The sequence below is a fragment of the Dasypus novemcinctus genome, chromosome 18, assembly GCF_030445035.2.
Source record: "Dasypus novemcinctus isolate mDasNov1 chromosome 18, mDasNov1.1.hap2, whole genome shotgun sequence".
Lineage (NCBI taxonomy): Eukaryota > Metazoa > Chordata > Mammalia > Cingulata > Dasypodidae > Dasypus > Dasypus novemcinctus.
The window spans coordinates 55,627,760-55,651,150 of record NC_080690.1 but is presented as its reverse complement, the minus strand read 5'-3'; the positions used below and the strand labels follow the sequence as shown (position 1 = coordinate 55,651,150).

General features: G+C 41.9%; 1 long non-coding RNA gene and 1 pseudogene across 1 annotated transcript in view; one reads left to right on the top strand and one right to left on the bottom strand.

Moving 5' to 3' along the window:
* LOC131274204 (uncharacterized) overlaps window positions 1–4,904 on the bottom strand; it is a 78,755-nt gene extending 73,851 nt beyond the window's left edge. Inside the window, exon 1 of the long non-coding RNA XR_009181399.2 lies at window positions 4,775–4,904. This is a non-coding gene — a long non-coding RNA (uncharacterized lncRNA). The remainder of the gene's footprint in view (window positions 1–4,774) is intronic.
* Window positions 4,905–5,514: 610 nt separating this feature from the next.
* Window positions 5,515–6,257, top strand: LOC131274160 (sestrin-1-like; annotated as a pseudogene).
* The last annotated feature ends 17,134 nt before the right edge of the window (window positions 6,258–23,391 follow it).

Here is a 23,391-nt window from a genome sequence, read left to right as displayed (position 1 = left end):
AAGTAATTTTTAAAAGTGCTACAGGGTGAAAGAAGGCATGAGTAACATAAGGAAGCTAATTTCATTAAAAACTGGAGTTCCAAAAACGTATTTTAAAGCATAGAAATCAGGCAATAGGAAAGTAAAAAATCAGAGTATAAAATATTTCAATGATTCCAAAAAGAAAAGTAGGCAAAGTGAAAGTGTATTGACCCCAGTGTTCAACATGTATAAGATAAAAAATCATTAAGCCAAAAAGAAGTCAAGTTATACTATCAGAGAATGCAGTAACTATTAAAATTTAATAGTTACAAATTGCCATTCTCCCAATAACTTGGTATCAAGCTTCAAAAAGGAAGGCATACAAGACATACAGAAAGAAACACAATTCTATATAACTAAGATTAAATTTCTCAGTCCATCACCTATCAACAGGGAAAATACTATATATAGATAAAAAAGAACTACCTTCAGTAATTGCTCTGAAAAACTTTTTTTTTCAGGTGGCAAATTTATGCAAAATGTGGCTATGGAATATTAATTTTTTTTACCACATCCTAGAAGACAAAGAAAAGTCCAAGTTACCAAACAACTACAAACAAAATTCTTACAATACAAATAATTCATAATTATTTGCCCATATGATAGATGCAAATTAAAACAACCCTGAGATACCATTTCTCACCTACTAGATGGTAAAAATCCAAAAGCCTGACAACATACTCTATTGGTGAAGCCACGGAGAAACAGATAATTTAATACACTGCTAATGGGAATGTAAAATAGTACAATCTCTATGAGAGAATCTGATAATATCTAGCAAAACAATATAGAAAGGGAAGTGGATTTGGCCCAACGGATAGGGCATCCGCCTACCATATGGGAGGTCCAAGGTTCAAACCCAGGGCCTCCTGACCTGTGTGATGAGCTGGCCCATGCATAGTGCTGCTGTGCACAAGGAGTGCCATGCCACGCAGGGGTGTCCCCCACATAAGGGAGACCCACATGCAAGGAGTGCACGCCTTAAGGAGAGACTCCCCGCGTGAGAAAAGTGCAGCCTGCCCAGGGATGGCGCCACACACTCGGAGAGCTGACGCAGCAAGATGATGTAACAAAAAGAGAAACAGATTCCAGGTGCCATTGACAAGAATACAAGGGAACAGAGAACACAGAGCAAATGGACACAGAGAGCAGACAACTGGGGTGGGAGGGGAGCAGAGAAGGGGAGAGAAATAAATTGAAAAAATTTTTTAATTAAAAACTTTTTAAAAAAAGGATAATTTAAAAAAAACAAACAATATAGACATTTACTATTTTATACAGTCTTCCTACATCCAAAATCTATCCCACAGATATACTGGAAAAATTCAAAATAATATATGGTTATGCAAAGTGTACTCATGACAGGATTATTCATAATAACAAAATGCCATAGACTGATGTCAAAAAGCTGGCAGTATAAGATGTCAGTGAACTCTACCCTTATAAACAGTGAAAAAAGGAGAGAATAAACTTTCTCAAAACTTTGGAAGACCAGGGACTAGAGAATAATTCACTGAACAATGAACTGGGGGAAAAATCCAAAGTCAGTAGGAGAAACATGAGACAAACTCACCAGTCAAGGCCCTTCCCACACACTTAGATCTGCACAACACAACAGTTTGTGCCACCAATGGCAGTGGCTTGGTGGCCTATGCAAATTCAAGTGCAGGTGCCTGGGAACTGACTGACCTGAGGTGGTAGTTTGGTGACCTCAACTCATTCCAGTACAGGTCCCTGGGGCCTGATTCTGGTGCATCTAAATGAAAATACCATGTATCTTTATATTTCAGCACTGACTGCCTCCATGCAAGACTGACTCAAGGCACAAGTCTGGGTCCCATAAGCTGGGAGTTATTGGGAGGTATAAAAGCTACATGGAAAAGGGGAAACTCAGCCACAGAACAGACCCAGCACTGAAAGTGGAATGACAGATAGACCAGAGTAAGGGAGCAGAGCTGAGTTGATCACAGCTGCCAGGGAGGAAAAACTGTAATTAAAACAAAAAGCACAGCACTGGGCCTCAGGAGGAGAAGGGAGAGGACTCCTTCCCTGGAAAGAAAACAATTGCACATAATGCGGAATTACTGAAAACTACTGCACAAGTCCAGGGCAAGAAGTATAAACTGGGCTAAGCTTTGAAGAAGAGCCTCAACACAGAGCCAATCTACTCTAAAGCTATAAGTTAGAAGGAGAATCTGACTTCCAGAGTTAGCACATCAAAATAATCAAATGCCCAGACGTCAATAAAACTCATAAGACATACAATAAAACAAAGAGATGGCCCACTCAAAGGAACAAAACAATATAGGGGAAAGAGAAGGTGGCTCAAGTGATTGGGCTTCCGCCTACCATATGGGAGGACCCGGGTTCTATCCCTGGTGCCTCCTGGTAAAGGCATTCCTGTGCGGACAGCCAGTGCCCATGAAGCGAGCCAATGGCCCATGTGGCAAGCAAGGGTCCATGCTGCAAGCCAAGAGCCTGTGTGGTGAGCCAGTGCCTGCACAAGTGAGTTACATAGTAAAGATGATGACACAACAAAAAAAAGATAGACAAAGGGGAGAGGCAAGGAAAGGCACAACAGAAACCAGGAACTGAGGTAGCACAAGTGACAGGGAACCTCTCTCCACATCAGAGGTCCCCAGGATCGAATTCAGGAGAATCCTAGAGGAGAAAAATGAGAAGAGAAGACAAAAAGAGAAATAGACACAGAAGATCACACAGCAAATGGACACAGCAAAAACAGCAGGGTGGGGGGAAGGGCAAGGGAAAAAACAATATAGGAAGTAGAGACATTGGGACATCTAATCAAAGACATAAGTCAATTTTCCTAAATAAGTTGAATGAGCTAAAGGAAAACATGGTTATAAAACTGTAGGAAATAAAAAAGACAATATGTAAACAAAAGGAGGAATTAGAAATTTTATAAAGGAGCCAAAGGAACTTTTGGGGATGAAAAACACAATAATGGAGATTAAAAATACACTAGAAGGGTTCAACAGCAGATTTGAATTGGCAGTAGAAAGAATTAGCAAACTAAAAGACAGGATAATTGAAATTATTCAGTGAGCAAAGAGCCTAAGAGACCTGTGCAAAATCATGAAGTATACCAACACATACATCACAGGAATTCAAGAAGGAGAAGAGAAAGAGAAAGGGGCAGAAAGAATATCTGGAAAAAAAAAAAAAAACAGCTGAAAACTTTCCCAAATTGACAAAAGACATGAATGTACACATCTAAGAAGTTCATCAAACTCCAAACAGGATAAATCCAAATAGACATACTCGAAGACATATCATAATCAAAATGTTGAAAGCCAAAGATAGAGATCATCTTGAAAAAGTAACTCGTCATATACAAGTGACAGTTTTTCATCAGAAACTATGACAGTGAGAAGGCAGTGATACATACTTAAAGTACTAAAAGAGAAAATTTTCCAATCAAGAATTCTATATCCAGCAAAACTGTCCTTTAAAGAGGGAGAGTTTTAAGATGTTTCCAGATAGATAAAAGCTGAAGGAGTCAGGAAACAGACTTGGCCCGGTGGTTGGAGGTCCGTCTACCACATGGGAGGCCCACCATGGAACCCCGGACCTCCTTGACCTGTGTGGAGCTGGCCCATGCCATGCGCAGTGCTGGTGCGCACAGGGAGTGCTGTGTCACGCAAGTGTGTCCCCTGTGTAGGGGAGCCCCACACACAGGGAGTGTGCCCCATAAGGAGAGCCGCCCAGCGCAAAAGAAAGTGCAGCCTGCCCAGGAATCGCGCTGCCCACATGGAGAGCTCACACGACAAGATGATGCAACAAAAAGAAACACAGATTCCTGAGCCCCTGACAACAACAGAAGCAGACAAAGAAGACCGCAGCAAATAGACACAGAGAACAGATAAGGGGGCGCAGGTAGAGGAGAGAAATAAATAAATAAATAAATCTTTAAAAAAAAAGAATACAAGCGGACACAGAAGAACATACAGCGAATGGACAGAGAGCAGACAATTGGGGGGAGGGGAAGAGAAATAAATAAAAAATAAATCTTAAAAATAAAACAACACAGAGAGGCAGAATGGATAAAAAAGCATGATTCGGCTATATGCTGTATACAAGGGACTCATTTTAGACCCAAAGGCACAAAAAGGTTGCAAGTGAAAGACTAGGAAAAGAAAAATTCCATGCAAATAGTAACCAAGAGAGTTGGAGTGACTATACTATCAGACAAAACAGACTTTAAGTCAAAAGCTGTCACAAGAGTCGAAGAGAGCCCCCAGCGGCTGGATCCCCCAGCGGGCTTGGGTCTGGAGCAGCCTGGGGGAGGGCGGGGTTTTTCCAATAGCTGAGCCTGGGCGAGTCTCGTCCCCGGGCAGGGGAGAGGGCGCAGGGGTCGGGGTAGCTCCTGGTTTGTGCGGGCGGAGGAGGGGGCGGGCTCTGTGCCTCGGGCCCCGCGGCTGCGCCAGCTCCACGGCCGTTCCCGGCGCTCGGGGAGCCCCGCGGCCGCCCTGTGCCCCTCTGACTTGGGCGGGCGGTGGGCGAGGACCCCCGGATCCCAGCGGCCGCGGCATTGTCCGGGGCGCGCGGACTGGCGGCGCCGGGAGCGCTGTTCTCCGCCGCCCCCGCCGCCCGCACAGCGGCTGCCGCGGGCTCCAGCCCCGCGGGGGCACCGGAGGCCCGAGGGCCGCGGTTCGGCCAGCGTCCCGGCGCAGGCGTGAAGGCACAGATTGAAAAGCAAGCAAACAAAAACAAAAATAAACAAAAAACCCACCGAATGGCTGGGGGGCGTTCACTGTTACTGGCTTTTTGGACAGTGCACGGATTTGACGGCACGACGTGAGGCCAGCTGCTCACCCGGAGAGACGGAGGAGAGCCTTCCCCGAGACCCGCGGCGTCCAGCCAAGCCTGGGCTGCAGGGCTGCAACTTTCCAGCTCCGCCTCCGCACCCCGCCCCCAATCTCTGACCAGAAGACTGCCCCTTAGGGCAAAAGAAGAGAATTTAGAGACAGTTCTGGTTCTAAATGTCACTCAAACGTCTTTTTTCATGACGACTCGATTTTTCTAATTTCATTCCTATATTTCTCATTTTTAAAAAAGCAATGCTTTTGGGAACACAGTGAAAGGTAACTGAAGATTGGAAAAGAAAAACTCTCAAGTTGTCATGGCTGAAGGAGAGAAAGAAGTGACATGGGATGGTCTTTGCAGTAGAGATACAAGTACTAGAGAGACCGCACTGGAAAATATCAGGCAAATCATTTTGAGGAAAACCGAGTATCTTTGTTCATCAAAAGAGACACCTTCTCATCCATCAGCCAGGCTTTCAAATGCTGTTTCTTTGGATGGGTTGAATAAGCTTCTTGCTCTTCTGCTCATGCTTTCGGACAGGTGTCACTTTAAAGATGTATGAAAGAAAAGTGAATTTATTCTGAAGAGCATCCAGGAACTTGGAATTAGAACACAGACCAAGCAGATTCATCCCAGAAAAGGAGATTGTTCAAGTGGGGAGTGAAGATGCACAGATGCATGCTTTCTTTATTTGCAGCTTCTTTTGCTACTTTGGGTCATTTGGATAATATTATATTAGTGATTGTTTTCCATCCACAATACTTAAAAAGTTTCTTAAAAACTCAACGCTATCTACTGCAAATGGATGGGCCGTTAGTCCTTCATTATCAGCGCTACATTGGAATAATGACTACAGCAAGACATCAGTGCTCCTACTTAGTGAACCTCCATGTAAATGATTTCCTTCATGCTGGCGGGAACCCCAAGTAGCTCGATGGCTTAGAGAATGGTCCTCAAAAACTATAAAATGTAGAAGAACTAAGCCCAGAGGACTTGTCTTATTACCAAAGAACACACTGAGGGACTTTTAAAAGCTGAAGAGCACAGCTGGTCCCTAGCAGAATGGTACAAGTGGTAGTTGTACTCACACACTATCATTCTCTTGCCTCGTTCACATTCGGCTGTGGAATCAGTCCAGAAATTCATTGTGATGGAGGCCACATGTTCAGACCTCCTTCTGTTAGTAACTACTGCATCTATGACATTACAAATGGCAATCACAGTGTGCATGAGATGCAGGTCACCTCGGCAAGAAATATTTCAATGATTCCTTCTTTGAGGTCGAAGCCTTCATGGAAAAGGTGAAGCAGTTACAGGAATGTTCAGACGAAGAAGAGGCGAGTGAGGAAGAGATGGTTTCACAGTATGAAATAGAAAAAAGAGAGAGCATGTTTATTCTTTTCAGATGAAGAGCTGTATCTTGTCACTGTGAAGATGCTAGTTATGGCTATAAGGATTTCTTTAGGCATGGGATGCATGTTCCCATGTTTGTTTGTTTTTTATTTTCCCCCTCCCCCTTCCCCTCTCCCCTCGCTGTTTTTGCTGTCTGTGTCCATTCACTTTGTGATCTTCTGTATCTGTTTCTCTTTTTATCTTCTCATTCGTCTTTCTCCTCTGGGATTCACTGGGATTCGATCCTGAGGGACCTCTGATGTGGAGAGAGGTGCCCTGTCAATTGTGCCTCCTCAGTTCCTGGTCTCTGCTGCGCTTCACCTTGACTCTCCTCTTTGTCTCTCTTTTGTTGTGTCATCATCTTCCTGTGTGACTCACTTGTGCAGGCACTGGCTCACCTTGTGGGCACTGGCTTGCTGTGCGGGCACTAGCTCACCACACGGGCACTCAGCTCACCAAACAGGCACTCATGCGGGCACTTGGGCCACTGCGTGGGCATTTGGCTCACCACATGAGCACTCAGCTTGCCACGCAGGCACGCTTTCTCTTCTTTTTCACCAGGAGGCTCTAGGGATCGAACTGGGGTCCTCTCATATGGTAAGCAGAGGCCTTATCACTTGAGCCACATCCGCTTCCCTGTTCCCACATTTTTAGTCTAGAACTATTACTGGGAAGTCCATGGTTATTCTTTGGTAATTTGCCTTTACCAGATGTGAGGCAGTTGACTGATGAAAAATTTGACATTGCTTACAATCGTACTTACAATACAATGGTAACACACAAAGATGTTGATACCGCAACACTTAGACGTGCTATTTGGAACTATATTCACTGCATGTTTGGAATTGATATAATGAGTAGGACTATGGTGAAATTAACCAGCTATTGGACTGTAGCTTTAAAGTTTATATCAAAACTATTGTTTGCACTCCTAAAAATGTTACCAAAAGAATGTATGATAGCTTCTGGAGGCAGTAGTTCAAGCACTCTGAGAAGGTTCATGTTAATCTGCTTCTTATAGAAGCTAGGATGCAAGCAGAACTCCTTTATGCTCTGAAGAGCCATTACCCACTAAATGATCTGATGCCTTTCCTCCATCAAAGATGAGGGGATGATCAGCAGAGATAGTCTACAAGGGGAAGATACTAAAGCCTCGGACCAAAGGAAGATAAAAGAATTCAGATATCCATTGCACGGTGATTCTTTCAGTTCCTGCTATTTTACTGTGAAAATATCACTGTTGGCATTAGCAGTGAACTCTTGGCAGCTTCAAGGTTGGAGCTGTGACGAAGGGCTGCCATTCACAGGGTTTTGCTTATTGACAGTACCAGATGTTGTATAACTGTTTTAATACAGCAAATAGTGACTCTCCAAATCCTGTTGCTTTTATGTTAAATAACAAAAATTAGAGCATGCAAAGAATGGGACTTGGACAATGACTGATGCTTTATACACAAAGAATTTTGGAAGATCTTGGTGCTGCTCTTCCTGCTGGTGGAATGAATAGAATGGCTGTTCCAATTAAGCTGTTAGTAATAAAAGTGAATGAACACTGCTACTGTCTGAGCCTACATATGTAATTTGTGTGGTTTCAAATTAAATTCGCATGTATCTTCACTGTTTTGTATCTAAAATAGCATAAAATTATTACTCATAGTTCAGGAAAGACCATTTTGATGGTAACAGTTCATTTCTTTCACTATAGTTCTTTTTTTTTAAGATTTATTTATTTATTTTTTTTTTTTTTAAAGATTTTATTTATTTATTTAATTTCCCCCCCTCCCCTGGTTGTCTGTTCTTGGTGTCTATTTGCTGCGTCTTGTTTCTTTGTCCGCTTCTGTTGTCGTCAGCGGCACGGGAAGTGTGGACGGCGCCATTCCTGGGCAGGCTGCTCTTTCTTTTCACGCTGGGCGGCTTTCCTCGCGGGCGCACTCCTTGCGCATGGGGCTCCCCCACGCGGGGGACACCCTTGCGTGGCACGGCACTCCTTGCGCGCATCAGCACTGCACATGGCCAGCTCCACATGGGTCAAGGAGGTCCGGGGTTTGAACCGCGGACCTCCCATATGGTAGACGGACGCCCTAACCACTGGGCCAAAGTCCGTTTCCCTAAGATTTATTTTTTATTTATTCCCCTCCCCCCCCCCCATTGTCTGCTTTCTATGTCCATTCACTGTGTGTTCTTCTGTGTCCGCTTATATTCTTGTCAGCAGCACCGGGGATCTGTGTCTCTTTTTGTTGCATCATCTTGCTGCATCAGCTCTCTGTGTGCAGCACTGTTCCTGGGCAGGCTGCACTATTTTCAGGCTGGGCGACTCTCCTTACGGGGCACACTCCATGCATGTGGGGCTCCCCTACGTGGGGGATACCCCTGCATGGCAGGGCACTCCTTGCGCGCATCAGCACTGGTGTGGTCCAGCTCATCACACAGGTCAGGAGGCTCTGGATTTGAACCCTGGACCTCCCATGTGGTAGGCAGATGCCCTATTCATTGGGCCAAATCTACTTCCCGGCTATCTTTTGATATACTGTTTCCCAAGACTCTGACACTGGAGGGCAGCTATCTTGTGAACTATTTTTGTTTCCAACACCAAAGTTGTGGGAAATGTTGAGATCAGCTCAACAAAGGAATGACTCAAATGGGAGGCGCAGCAGAATTTAAGAGACACAAGAATAAAGAAAAGATGGGAATAGGGGACTCAGAGTCTCAAAGCCTTGACCAAAGCTTCCACATTGTATTTATTGAATAGCTCAGGGAAGGGAGAATAGTTACTTTTGTTTTTTTGGGTTTTTTTTGGTAACATTTTGCCAGAATAATCTCCACATCTTTCCCCTGCTGTGCAAGCCTTGAATGTTTCTTTCTGCAAACAGTTGTGGGTTGTTCAGGACAGTGTTCCATCCTGAAAGGACCTGATGTTGTGTCATGAAACATTCTAACCTCTGGCCTATCATGGAAACATTTTAACCTCTGGCCATTTCTCCACAAATGTTGCTACAAACTGCTGTACAGTTCCAGGTGCATTATGTCCCTCCACTCCTATCTGTCCTCATGGTCACCACTTTAAAGGTTATGCAGCAACTTAAATGACAAAGCTGGAAAATGTTTTTAGTCAGGTTATTAAGTTTGACTTAAAAAATGCTAACTTTGAAATGTATTAAATACTTTGCATTCTGGAAGCATGAGTATCATTGGTATTTTTCAGTAAAGAAAAATGTTCTCAAAAAAAAAAAAAGTCACAGGACATTCTGTATTAATAAAAGGGTCAATCCACCAAGAAGATAAAACAATTATAGACAATAATCACAGAACCACAAAATATGTGAAGCAAACATTGAAAAAACTGAAAGGAGAAATAGTGCTATAATAATAGAGGGAAGCAGATGTGGCTCAAGCGATTGAGTTCTTGCCTACCACATGGGAAGTTCCAGGTTCGGTTCCTGGTACCTCCTAAAGAAGATGAGCAATTCAGCGAGCTGATGCAACAGGCAGGTGCAGCAAGCTGATGCAACAAGATGACGTAACTAAAGACCCAAGGAGGAAAACATAATGAGACGCAACAAAGCAGGGAGAGGAGGTGGTTCAAGTATTCAGGTGCCTCCCTCCCACACAGAAGGTCCTGGATTCAGTTCCCGGTGCCTCCTAAAAAGAACACCAGCACACAACATACAGACACAGCAAATGCAAACAATGAGGGGGTGGGGAGAAATAAAATACATCTTTAAAAATAATAATGATGATGATGATGATAATAGTTAGAGTCTTCAATACACCTCTATCAATACTGAATAGAGTACCTAGACAGAAGATCAATAAGGAAACAGAAGACTGGAACGATACTATAAACAACTAAACCTAACAGACAGATACAATTACCACTCAACAATAGTAGAATGCTCAACTGCACATTCTCCAGGACAGACTACATATTACACCACAAACTATGTCTCAATAAATTTAAATTGACTGAAATTATACAAAGCATCTTCTCTGACCACAAAAGGATTTTTAAAAAAATGAATAAATTACTTGTACATGCTAAAACATGGATAAATCTTGAAAACATTAGGCTAAGTAGAAGAGGCCAGATGCAAAAAGTCATATATTGAATGATTCCGTTTACATGAAATATTCATTATAAGTAAATCCATAGAGACAGAAAATATATTGGTGGTTACCAGAGGTTTGGGGAAAGGGGAAATAGAGAGTGTACATGAATGGTTACTGAGTTTTTGTTGGGGATAATTAAAATTGTTTGGAACTAGACACAGGTGGTGCCTGCATAACATTGTAAATGTACTAAATGCTACTGATTTGTACATTTTTAAAAAGTTAACTTTATGTTATGTGAATTTTCCTCAATTTAAAAAAATTATACTGGTGAATATTTCAGAGACTGGAGTATGGAGACTGAAGAACACTTCAGTGTGACCACGGGATCATAAAGAACAAAGAGACTAGATAGGTAAAGAAAGACCTTACTGCTTTTTTTCTTTCCTTTCTTTCTTTTTTAAAGATTTATTATTCATTTATTTCTCTCCCCTCACCACCCCACCACCACCCCCCTAACTGCTTTTTTTTTTTTTTAAAGATTTATTTATTTTTATTTATTTAATTCCCCTCCCCTCCCCCGGTTGTCTGTTTTCTGTGTCTTTTTGCTGCGTCTTGTTTCTTGTTTCTTTGTCCGCTTCTGTTGTCGTCAGCGGCACTGGAAGTGTGGGCGGCGCCATTCCTCGGCAGGCTGCTCCCTCCTTCGCGCTGGGCGGCTCTCCTTATGGGTGCACTCCTTGCGCGTGGGGCTCCCCTACGCGGGGGACGCCCTGCGTGGCGCGGCACTCCTTGCGCGCATCAGCACTGCGCATGGCCAGCTCCACACGGGTCAAGGAGGCCCGGGGCTTGAACCGCGGGCCTCCCATGTGGTAGACGGATGCCCTAACCACTGGGCCAAAGTCCGTTTCCCCCTAACTGCTTTTTAAACTCACACAGAGGGAAGTGGATTTGGCTCAACTGATAGAACATCCACCTACCACATGGGAGGTCCAGGGTTCAAACCCAGGACCTTCTGGCTCGTGTGGTGAGCTGGCCCACACGCAGTGCTGATGTGTGCAAGGAGTGCTGTGCCACGCAGGGGTGTCCCTTGCGTCGGGGTACCCCACACGTAAGTAGTGTGCCCCTTAAGGAGAGCCACCCCATGCGAAAAAGGTGCAGTCTGCCCAGGAGTGGCACTGCACACAAGGAGAGCTGACATAGCAAGATGATGCAACAAAAAAGAGATGCACTTTCCCAGTGCCATTGACAAGAATACAAGAGGACACAGAAGGACACACAGCAAATGGACTCAGAGAGCAGACAACGAGGCGGGGGGGAGGGAGAGAAATAAATTTTAAAATCTTAAAAAAAAATTAACTCACACAGGGCCACTGTCTAGAGAGGAAGTATAGTTTAACAATTAAAAACACTGCTTAACTGGGGTGCAGGGATTCAAAACCTGGTTCTGACATCTACTGGCTGTGTGGCCCTGGGCAGATTATTAAATTCTGTGTCTCAGAGTTCTCTTCCATAAAATGGATGTACAAATAAAACCTCTCATAGAATTGCTATGAGAATTAAATCATATAATACCTGTAAAGTGCTCAGAATAGGAGCTGCTAAATAGCAAGTTACCATTTTAGATTATATATATATTTGCTTTTTTTATTTTGCTAAGAGGAAAATAAGAAGCTTCCTGAAATACACACAGGTTCTCCCTAGGATATGCATTCAAAGTTAAATTCAAATTTCTTAAATTCTAACCTTCAACCACAAGGCCAATAAGAGAATATTTGTTTCAAGAAATGAATATTTTTACTTTATTTATAAATGAATTCTGTTCATTTAACCTGCTCCCATATAAATTATGGAAGTTCATTTGATACTCAAAGAAAACCAAGACCCTGGATCTCATTTTCCATGCACGTGTACAGAGAATAATGTAGAATATTTATGTTGTTGTTGATGTTTTAACTATGATTCTGCTAGAAGTGTTCCAGAATTCAAATCAAGTTCCTTAGGCATTAATGATGAAAGACAAATACAGGGAAGACCAGAAGACAGCATGAAGGCAGGAAAAAGGATGGGGAAGATGAAGGCGCTGTTCAAAGATGCCCATTTCTAACCCTTTAAATAATTTCAAACCATTTCTTTGGGAATATAGAGAAGAAATTCATCTAGTTTCTCATACGATAGCCAAGAAATTTATAGTAGAAAAAATTTGATATTCCAAACAGTAGATTTTAAATGATTTAGAGCAGATAACCATACCCAGTGAAACCAAGTGACCATAGTTCTCCATCACCACGTCCCTGTACAAGTCCCTCTGAGCTGGGCACAGGCAATCCCATTCCTCTTGAAAGAAGTCTATGGTCATATCCTTAAATGTCACCAATTCCTGAAATCATAAATAAAGAAAAAAAGTAAAGAAAACATTTTTAAGGTAGAAAAAGAGGTAATTATTTCATGGAGGGGATCAGTATTTGCAAGCAAGTAGGCAGAGGCTAGAAGCCTGTGACATCAGTATTAAGGAAAAAATGCATATGAAACGGTCTTAAGCAATCCTGTTGTTGCAGGCACAACTGTAGGTATACTGTAGGATTCCTCAATTATTCAAATATGTTTGAGATGAATAAAATGACCAATGTTTCCCAAACAAATAAAATACCGTATTCTGAGCACATTGTATGCTATGTGCCTTCCACATGAATTTTCAATAACTGTGACTTAGTACTATTTTTCCTTTCAGTATTAAATTGCTTTCTTAGAATACAGGGTTTTATAGTTACAGAAGTTCTGTAAGCCTCAAGTTTATCACTAAGTATATCACTTAAGATATCATAAGTACAATTTTAATAATCTTTCATCAATTGTACAAAGGTAACTACTTTAAAAAAATAATACAATTATTAAAAAATGGTGTCATCAATTTTTTTAAAAATTTCTCTCCCCTTTCCCCCCCCCGCCCAGTTGTCTGTTCTCTGTGTCCATTTGCTGCATGTTCTTCTTTGTCCGCTTCTGTTGTTGTCAGCAGCACAGGAATCTGTGTCTCTTTCTGTTGCATCATCTTGCTGCGTCAGTGTGTGCGGTGCCATTCTTGGGCAGGCTGCACTTTCTTTCGCACTGGGCGGCTCTCCTTACGTGGTGCACTCCTTGCGTGTGGGGCTCCCCTATGTGGGGGACACCCCTACGTGGCAGGGCACTCCTTGCGTGCATCAGCACTGCGTATGGGCCAGCTCCACACTGGTCAAGGAGGCCCAGGGTTTGAACTGCGGACCTCCCATGTGGTAGGTGGACACCCTATCCATTGGGCCAAGTCCACTTCCCTGCTGTCATCAATTATAACAAATGTTCTACACCAGTGCAAGGTGTTGGTGGTGGGGTGGTGTATGGGAATCCTGAATTTTACCCATGATTGTTTTGTGAATTCATTACTTCCCTAACAAAAAAAAATTAAAAATAAATAAAAATTAAAAAAAAATAAATTAGGCAGCTCTATATATCAATCCCCATGAGACATTAACAAAATTAAAAGCTAAGTGCGGGGGAAGTGGCTGTGGTTCAATCAATTGGGTTCCTGTCTACAATATGAGAGGCCTGGGTTCGCGTCCCAGGGCCTCCTTGTGAAGGTAAGCTGGCCCACGCCCATGAATAGCTGACAGCCGGTGCCTGCAGAGAGCTGGCGCAGCAAGATGACACAACAAAGGAAAAAAGCTAAGTGTGGAATGGTAGTATAATAGACTCCCAACTGCATGAGGAAAAATGGAGTGGGTACATATTCAGTCTTTCATTTGACAAGCATTTATTACACATGAACAATGTACCAAGCACCATTCTAGGCACTGGGAATTCTGGGGAAAGTAAATCTGTCAATGTATTCGTGGGTTACACATGCTTGGGTTAAAAAAAAAAAGATACAAGCATTAATCTTTGTTCAGACAAATTAAGTAAATGTTTTCTGTTACCTAAAGAACTGTCCACATTTAGGGATATCTTAACCATAATAATTTCTTATGCTATCCAGTTCTTCTCTAATTCTGGGAATCTAAAATCACCCTCTATGTATGTATCTGAAATAATATTACTTGCTTCTATCCACCATCCATCAATGAACACATGCCTTGCTCCCAAGTTAGAGGTGAATAATATACAATGATCCAGGATCACAAAGATATCACCCAAGACCAGCACACTCTGTTCACCTGTACAATGCACCTTTCCCCAGGTATTTATCTCTCATGAATTCCAATGGAAGACCTTTGATCTTTCTTTGATGCTCTAAACACATCTGTAACCAATCCTGAAAGCCTCATGAAATATGAGAGATCCCTAATAGAGAGACTGAGAACATTCAACACCAAGTCCCATCATATCTTGGCAGGTCTGTGGAGAATTTCTAAGTTTTCCCAAGAGTGGTCAAGTGGGACCATCCTTTCTCTCACCCCAAAAGATTTGCCAAAGAATGGTCATATACCCCCTCAACAAATTTCATTTCATTCCATAACTACTCTTGACAAAAGATTGAACCCCAAATAGATGTTGAATATTTGTTAGAGATCAGAGGAATACAAAGGAAGGACACTGAGCTAATTGGCTCCAGCCTTCTCAGGAATGAGAAGACCTAGGGATCAGGTTGTTTGATGGGCTGTTGCATAGAATGTTTCAGGATAAGAAATAACCACATGACCAAAAAATGACAGTATTTAAAAATGAGAGATAAATAGGAACTTACGTGTGTGTGCGCGCGTGTTCGTGTACCCAGTGGGGGTGGCTCCCTGTGTTCAACCTGATGCATGTTCAAGTGCATGCTCCTCTGTAGAATGTTGTTGCGGATTGCGTGTGAAAGTGAATGGAATTGTGTTGCCGTGTGGTGTATCCTGTGCATGTGTCTGTTTTTGGATTAGGTGTAAGTCGTGTTTGAAACTGTATGTGATTGGAGAGGCAGTAGTATGTGATTTGTGAGTGTGATTTTATGACTGTCTGGGATTATGTTATCTGAGGTAGGGAACGACACGTGGTGTCACTAAATTGTGGCATTGTTGAGCAGGTGAGGTAGTAGATAACAGTGGATGTGTCTGTTATATCTGTTATATGTATGATAGATTGGAAGATGTGTGGTTCTCTTGCATATGTTTCATGGTGACAGATTGCTGAGTGACTCAAACTGCCTGACTCTTAACTGGTTATCTGAATACTGACAGTTATATATGCCTGTAGAGTTGATTGGCAATTAGGCAAGTAAAATATTTACAGGTATAAGAATTGAAAGGACAGTGGTAAGACTATCATAATTTCCAGATTATAGCATTATATACCTGGAAACTCCTTATCAACTAATAACCAGTATGTTCAAATAGTAGGATTCCATGCATTGGATAAGAACAAAAGCTTTTAACTGCCATTTCTGTACAAGCTTTTCCTACCTGGAAGTAATCTTGGCAAATTCAACAGCTTTTTCAGTCACTCTAAGATAATAAAAATGAGATCAGTCTTAGTAATTATAGTGGCCATTTTATTTTTTAAAACTTCCCTGAAAAGTATCAATATTTCAAACTTCATTTAAAACAAAAATTTCCACCTCCTGCTGGAAGCCTGCAATTGAGAATGAATACAAGATTAGTTTCTTCTCTAATTCCCCAATATATAATTTGATTCTTTTTCTTCAGCCCTCTCTGTAGGTAGTCAGACTACTCTAGAATTGGTCCAGAGAATGAGAGAAATCAGGAGGAAAGAAATTCACCTGGTATTGTCAGAATCTGGTCTAGGTTGTCTCTTGCCTTGGTGGCATTCCAAGCTAACTCTTCTTAATCTCTTTATTTCCCAATCTTCTGTTATGAAAATTTTCAAACATAAACAAAATTGAAGGAATTTTACACTGAACACTTGGACAATCCACCACTTTGATCCTACCTTAGCATTTAAAGTAAATCTCTATATCCACCAACCCATTTTTTTATGCATTTCAAAGTAAATTGCCAGCATCAATACACTACGTCCTAAATATTTTAGCAGTATCATATAATTAATAAGTTCAATTTTTGTTTACATTTTTCTTTTGATGTACTTAAATAGGAATGCACAAATCTTTTTTTTTTTTAAGATTTCTTTATTATTTCTCCCACTTCCTGTTGTCTGCTCTCTATGTCCATTCATTTTGTGTTCTTCTGTGTCTGCTTGTCTTTTCTTTAGGCAGCAATGGGAACTGACCCTGGGACCTTCCAGAGTGAGAGAGAGGTGTTCAATCTTTCGTGCCACCTCATCTCCTTGGTCTGCTGCATCTCTCTCTTTTTTAAAAGATTTATTTATTTATTTATTTATTTATTTATTTATTTATTTATTTATCCTCCCTCCCCTTCTCCCGCCCTGCTGTTTTTGTTGTCTGTACTGTCTTCTCTTTTCATTTTCTCTCCTCTAGGATTCACCAGGATTGGATCCTGGAGACCCTGATGTGGAGAAAGGTTCCCTGTCAATTGCACCACCTCAGTTCCTGGTTTCTGCTGTGCTTCACTTTGACTCTCCCCTTGTCTCTCTCTTTTTTTTTTTTAAAGATTTATTTTGTTTATTTTTCTCCCCTTCACTCCCTGCCCCCCCACCCCCACCCCCTGTTGACTGCTCTCTTGTGTCCAGTCCATTCACTGTGTGTTCTGTGTCCGCTTGCATTCTCAGCAGCACCGGGAATCTGTGTCTCTTTTTTGTTACATCATCTTGCTGTGTCAGCTCTCCATGTGTGCGGCGCCACTCCTTGGGTGGGCTATGCTTTTTGCGCAGGGCAGCTCTCCTTGTAGGGTGCACTCCTTGTGTGGGGGGCATCTCTGTGTGAGAGCCATCCCTGCATGGCACAGCACTCCTTGTGCGCGGCAGCTCTGTCCATGGGCCAGCTCACCACATGGGTCAGGAGGCCCTGGGTTTGAACCCTGGACCTCCTATATGGTAAGCGGATGCTCTATCAGTTGAGCCACATCTGCTTCTCCCTTGTCTCTCTTTTGATGCGTCATCATCTTGTTGCATGACTCACTTGTGCGGACACTGGTTCACCATGCAGGCACTCCTGCGGGCACAGGCTCACTTTCTTTTCTTCTTTTTCACCAGGAGGCCCCAGGGATTGAAGCTGGGTCCTCCCATATGGTAGGCATAAGCTCTATCACTTGAGCCACATCCACTTCCCTGCTGCATCTCTTATTATCTCTCTTCTGTGTCTCTTTTTGATGTGTCATCTTGCTGCTCCAGCTCTCCACTTGCCACGTGCACCAGCACATCTGTGTGGGCCAGCTCGCCATGTGGGCCAGCTTCCCTTCACCAGGAGTTCCCGGGAATCAAACCCTGGCCTCCCATATAATATAGACAGGAGCCCAATTGCCTGAGCCACATCTGCCTTCCAAATGCACAGATCTTAAGAGTACCTTCCGGGAAACGGACTTTGGCCCAGTGGTTAGGGCGTCCGTCTACCACATGGGAGGCCCGCGGTTCAAGCCCCGGGCCTCCTTGACCCGTGTGGAGCTGGCCATGCGCAGTGCTGATGCGCGCAAGGAGTGCCGCGCCACGCAGGGTGTCCCCCGCGTAGGGGAGCCTCACGCGCAAGGAGTGCACCCATAAGGAGAGCCGCCCAGTGCGAAGGAGGGAGCAGCCTGCCCAGGAATGGCGCCGCCCACACTTCCAGTGCCGCTGACGACAACAGAAGCGGACAAAGAAACAAGAAACAAGACGCAGCAAAAAGACACAGAAAACAGACAACCGGGGGAGGGGAGGGGAATTAAAGAAATAAAAATAAATCTTTAAAAAAAAAAAAAAAAAGAGTACCTTCCCTGAGTTTCATTAATTAATTAATTAATTTAAATTTCTCTCCCCACCCCCCTGTTGTCTGCTCTCTATGTCCATTCACTGTGCGTTCTGGGTCCACTTGCACCCTCGGCAGCACCAGGAAACCGCGTCTCTTTTTTGTTGTGTCATCTTGCTGCATCAGGTCTCCTCCATGTGTGCAGTGCCATTCCTGGGCAGGCTGCATTTTTTTTCCTGTGGGGCAGCTCTCTTGCAGGGCACACTCCTTGCATGTGGGGCATGGGGGTGCCCCTGCATGGCACAGCACTCCTTGTGTGCAGCAGCTCTGCACATGGGCCAGATCACCACATGGGTCAAGAGGCCCTGGCGGGTCTTGAACCCTGGACCCTCCCATATGGTAGGCGGACACTCTACCAGTTGAGCCACATCCGCTCCCCTTTCCCTGAGTTTGACCAACGCATATATGTAACCCAAACCTCTACCAAGATATAGAATGCTACTCTCATGATAATTACTTTTGTGCCTCTCTGGATCAACCTCACTCCCAGCCATCCAGAGGCAAATGTTGTTCTGACTTTTTTTTGGGTACTATATATTAATTTTGCCTCTTCCAGAATTTCATATAAATGAAATCATATATACTTACTTGCATAAGACTTCTTTCTCTGAGTATAATGTTTTTGAGATTCATTCATGTTGTTGGGTTTATTAGTAGTCAATTCCCTTTTATTGCTGAGCAGCAGTTCATTGTATGAATAACCCACAGTTTATCAATTCTTATAATGATGTATACCTGGGCTATTTCTTATACATGTCATTTTATGATCATATATTTTGATCCTCTTGGATAAAGAGCCAGAGGTGGAATTGCTGGGTCATAGGGCAGTTATATATTTACTTTTACAAGAAATTTTCCAAATCTTTCTCCATTTTACAGTCCTACCAATAATGTATATGAGTTCCAGTTATTTCATAAATTCCAACTTTAGGATTATTAGTCTCTTTCATTTTAGCCATTTTGATGAGTGTGCAGTGGTGTCTAATAGTGGTTTTAATTTGCTTTCTCTGGTAATTAATGATTTTGACTATTTCATAAGATCATTGGATATTTGTTTATCTTCTTTCGAAAAATGCACAAATCTTTTGCACATTTTTAAATTGGCTTAACTGTTTTGAGTTGTAGAGTTCTTTATGTATCTTGGATAAGAGTTCTTTGTCAGATAAATGTTTTGCAAATATTCTTCCTAGTCTTTGCCTTGCCTGTTTGTATTCCTAAAGGTGTCTTTTGGTGAGAAGTTCACTTTTTTCTTTCTTTTTAAATTAATTTTATTTACAATATACCTTGTTCATCAAATGTATACTCTCCCTTTTCTCTTACCCCTTTCCATGGTATCCTCTAATTCTACGTTTAACATTTTCAGTAATTACCAAACTGTTTTCAACAGTAGCTGCATCAGGAAGCAGATTTGGCTCAATTGATAGGGTGTATGCCTACCATATAGGAGGTACAGGGTTCAAACCCAGGGCCTCCTGACCCGTGTGGTGAGCTGGTCCATGCACAGTGCTGATATGCACACTGAGTGCCATCCCATGTGCAAGGAGTACTTCCCTCAAGGAGAGCCACCTGCATGAAAAAAGCACAACCTGCCCAGGAGTGGCATCGCACACACGGAGAGTTGACGCAGCAAGATGACACAACAAAAAGAGACGCAGATTCCCAGTGCTGCTCACAAGAATACAAGCGGACACAGAAGAACACACAGCGAATGGACACAGAGAGCAGACAATGGTGGGTGGGGAAGAGGAGAGAAATAAAAAAATAAATCTTTATTTAAAAAACAACAACAACAGCTGCATCATTTACTATCCCCACCAGCAATGTAGAAGGGTTCTTATTTTTCCACATCTTTGTTATTTTTATTTTTTCAAAAACAATAGCCATCCTAGGTGTGAAGTGGGTACCTCACTGTAGTTTTGATTTGCACTTCCATCATGGCTAATGATGCTGAGGATCTTTTCCTGTCTTATTGCCATTTGTATGTCTTCTCTGAAGAAAGGTCTATTCAAGTCCTTTGTCAATTTAGTTTTTATTAGTGAAGTTTTAGGTTTACAGAAAAACCATGCAAAAAATACAGAGCTCACAAATACCCACATCACACATGCAGTTTTCCCTATTAGTAACTCTTTTCATTAGAGTGGTACCTTTGTTACAATTGATGTAGCAATATTGTTAAAATTATACCATTAACTATAGTCCCTAGTTTACATTAGGGTGTATTGTTTATGTTGTATAGCCCTATGGGTTTTTGTTTTGTTTTGTTTTAATTTTTATTTAAGTAACATATATATAACCTAAGATTTTCCCTGTTTTTTAGATTTATTTTATTTTTAAATTTTTCTCCCCTTCCCTGCCCCCCCCCCCCAGTTGTCTGCTCTCTGTGTCCATTCGCTGGGAAGATTTTCCCTTTTATTCACATTCAAACATATAATTCATTGGTATTAATTATATTCACAATGTTGTGCTACCATCATCACCATTCATTACCAAAACTTTTCTATTACCCCATAAAGAAACTCTGTACCAAGTAAACATTAACTCCTCATTCCCTACCCCTACTCTAGCTCCTGGTAACCTGTGTTCTAGTTTTTGACTCTTCAGATTTTCTTTTTCTAATTATTTCATATTAGTGAGATCATACAATATTTATCCCATTGTGTCTGGCTTATTTCACTTGACATAATGTCTTCAAGGTGCATCCATGTTATCACGTGTATCAGAACTTCATTCCTTTTTACAGCAGAATAACATTCCATTATATATATATACACCACATTTTATTTATCTGTTTGTCTGTTGATAGATACTTGGGTTCCTTTCATCATTTGGCAATTGTGAATAATACTGCTGTGAATATTGGTATGCAAATATATGGCTGAGTCGCTGCCTTCAATTCTTTTGGATAATGTCCCTAGAAGTGGGATTGTTGGGTCATATGGTAATTCTATATTTAACTTTCTGAGGAACCACCTGTGGCAGTCTGAAATTATTTTATCAATCCCAAAAAGCAAAATATTGTGTAAACTAATGTATTCCTCTGGGTGTGATACCCTTTGATGGCATTAAATTCAGTTGAGGGGCCTTTGATTAGATTACTTGATAAGATCACTTTAGGGCTTTTGATTGGACTATGTCAGGGAGGTGTGACTCGAGTCTCTGCCCTCTTGCTGGGTCTGATATAAATAGAAACACAGAAAGAGACTCACTCAGACACAGGAAAAGGAAGCTACCATGTTTGATCCTGCCATGTAAGAGAGAAAACTACAGGATCACATTAGCACAAAGCCCCAAGAGGTTCAGCCAGGGAGCAGCTCAAGAGGAGACCTGAGCCCAGAAGGGAAGGCTGAAACCTCTGCAGAGATGGGTGGCCATCTTGCTTTATCATGTGATCACATGCTGGAATCAATAGTGCTGGCTTTGATGAGAAAGCATCTCTCTGATGGTGCCTCAGTTTGGACTTTTCATGGACTTGAAACTGTAAGCTTTTACCCCAAATAAATCCCCTTTATAAAAACCATCCCATTTCTGGTACTTTGTATCAGTTCCCCTTTGGCAATCTAAAATTCAGGCAAACTATTTATCCTGGTGGAGATGTACTAGTTTACATTCCCACTAGCAATGAACTAGTAATCTATTTCTCCACATCCTCTCCAACACTTCTTATTTTCTATTTTTTTAATTAGTAGCTGCCTGTCTAGTGGGTGTGGAATGCATTTCCCTATGTCTAATGATACTGAGCATCTTTACATGTGCTTATTGGCCATTTATATAAATTCTGCGGAGAAATGTTTATTCAAGTTTTTTGCCCATTATTTAATTGGGTTGTTTGGCCTTTTGAGTTGAGGTATTCCTTTATATATTCCAGATATTAAACCCATAATCAGATGTGTGGTTTCCAAATATTTTGTCCTTTTAGTTTGATGCTGAAGTTTCATTTATCTATTAGTTGTTTGTTTTTTTGCTCGTGTTTTTGGTGTAAAGCAGGGGTTCTTAATAAGGGGTCCATGAGCTTGAATTGAAATTCAAAAAATCATTATTCTTGTGGGGACATGTTGGTGCAGGTATAATGTATTTATTAAATAATACACAGTATAGTGTGGATTTAGTAAGGGGTCCGTGGTTTTCACCTGGCAAAGGGGTCCATGGAACAAAAAAGGTTAAAACCCCCTGTGTAAATTTAAGAAACCATTGCCAACAGAAAGTCCTAAAAATGTTCCCTTACATTTTCTTCCAGGAGTTTTAGTTTTATTTCTTATATTTAAGTCTTTGATCCATTTTGAGTTAATTTTTGTATATGGTGTCAGGTAGGTATGGGTCCACTTTGATTCTTTAACATGTGCATATCCAGTTTTCCCAGCACCATTACTGAACAGACTCTTCTTTCCACATTGAGCGTACTTGGCACCCTTGTCAAAAATTAATTGGCCATAGAACTCTCAGTTCTATCCCATGAGCCTATGTGTCTGTCCTTGTGCCAGTACCACACTGTTTTGATTACTATTGCTTTGTAGTAAGTTTGTGGTTTTTTTTAATCAAGGAGTGGGAGTCCTCCAATTTTGTTCTTTTTCAAAATGATTTTGGTTATTCATGGCCCCTTACCCTACTATATGAATTTGACGATTGGCCTCTCCATTTCAGCAAAGAAGGCTGTTGGGATTTTGTTTGGGTTTGTATTGAATCTATAAATCGCTTTGGGTAGAATTGACATCTTGACAATTTTAGTCTTCCAGTCCATGGATATGGAATGTCCTTCCATGTATTTAGGTCTTCTTTAGTATCTTTCAGCAGTGTTTTATCATTTTTTGTGTGTGTAAATGTACTTTACATCCTTGGTTAAATTCATTCCTAAATATTTGATTCTTTCAGTTGCTATTTAAAGTTGAATAATTTTCTTTGTTTCCTCTTCAGATTTTTCATTATTATTGTATAGAAGCAGCACTGATTTTTGTGTGTTGATCTTTTTTTTTTAAGATTTATTTTATTTATTTCTCTCCCCTTCCCCCCACCCCCTGTTGTCTGCTCTCTTGTGTCCATTCCCTGTGTGTTTTTCTGTGTCCTCTTGCATGCTCGGTGGCACTGGGAATCTGTGTCTCTTTTTGTTGTATCGTCTTCCTGCATCAGCTCTCCGTGTGTGCGGCGCCACTCCTGGGCAGGCTGCGCTTTTTTTGTGCAGTGTGGCTTTCCTTGCGGGGCACACTCCTCATGCATGGGGCTACCCACCCCTGCATGACATGGCACTCCTTTTGCATGGCAGCACTGTGCGTGGGCCAGCTCACCACATGGGCCATGAG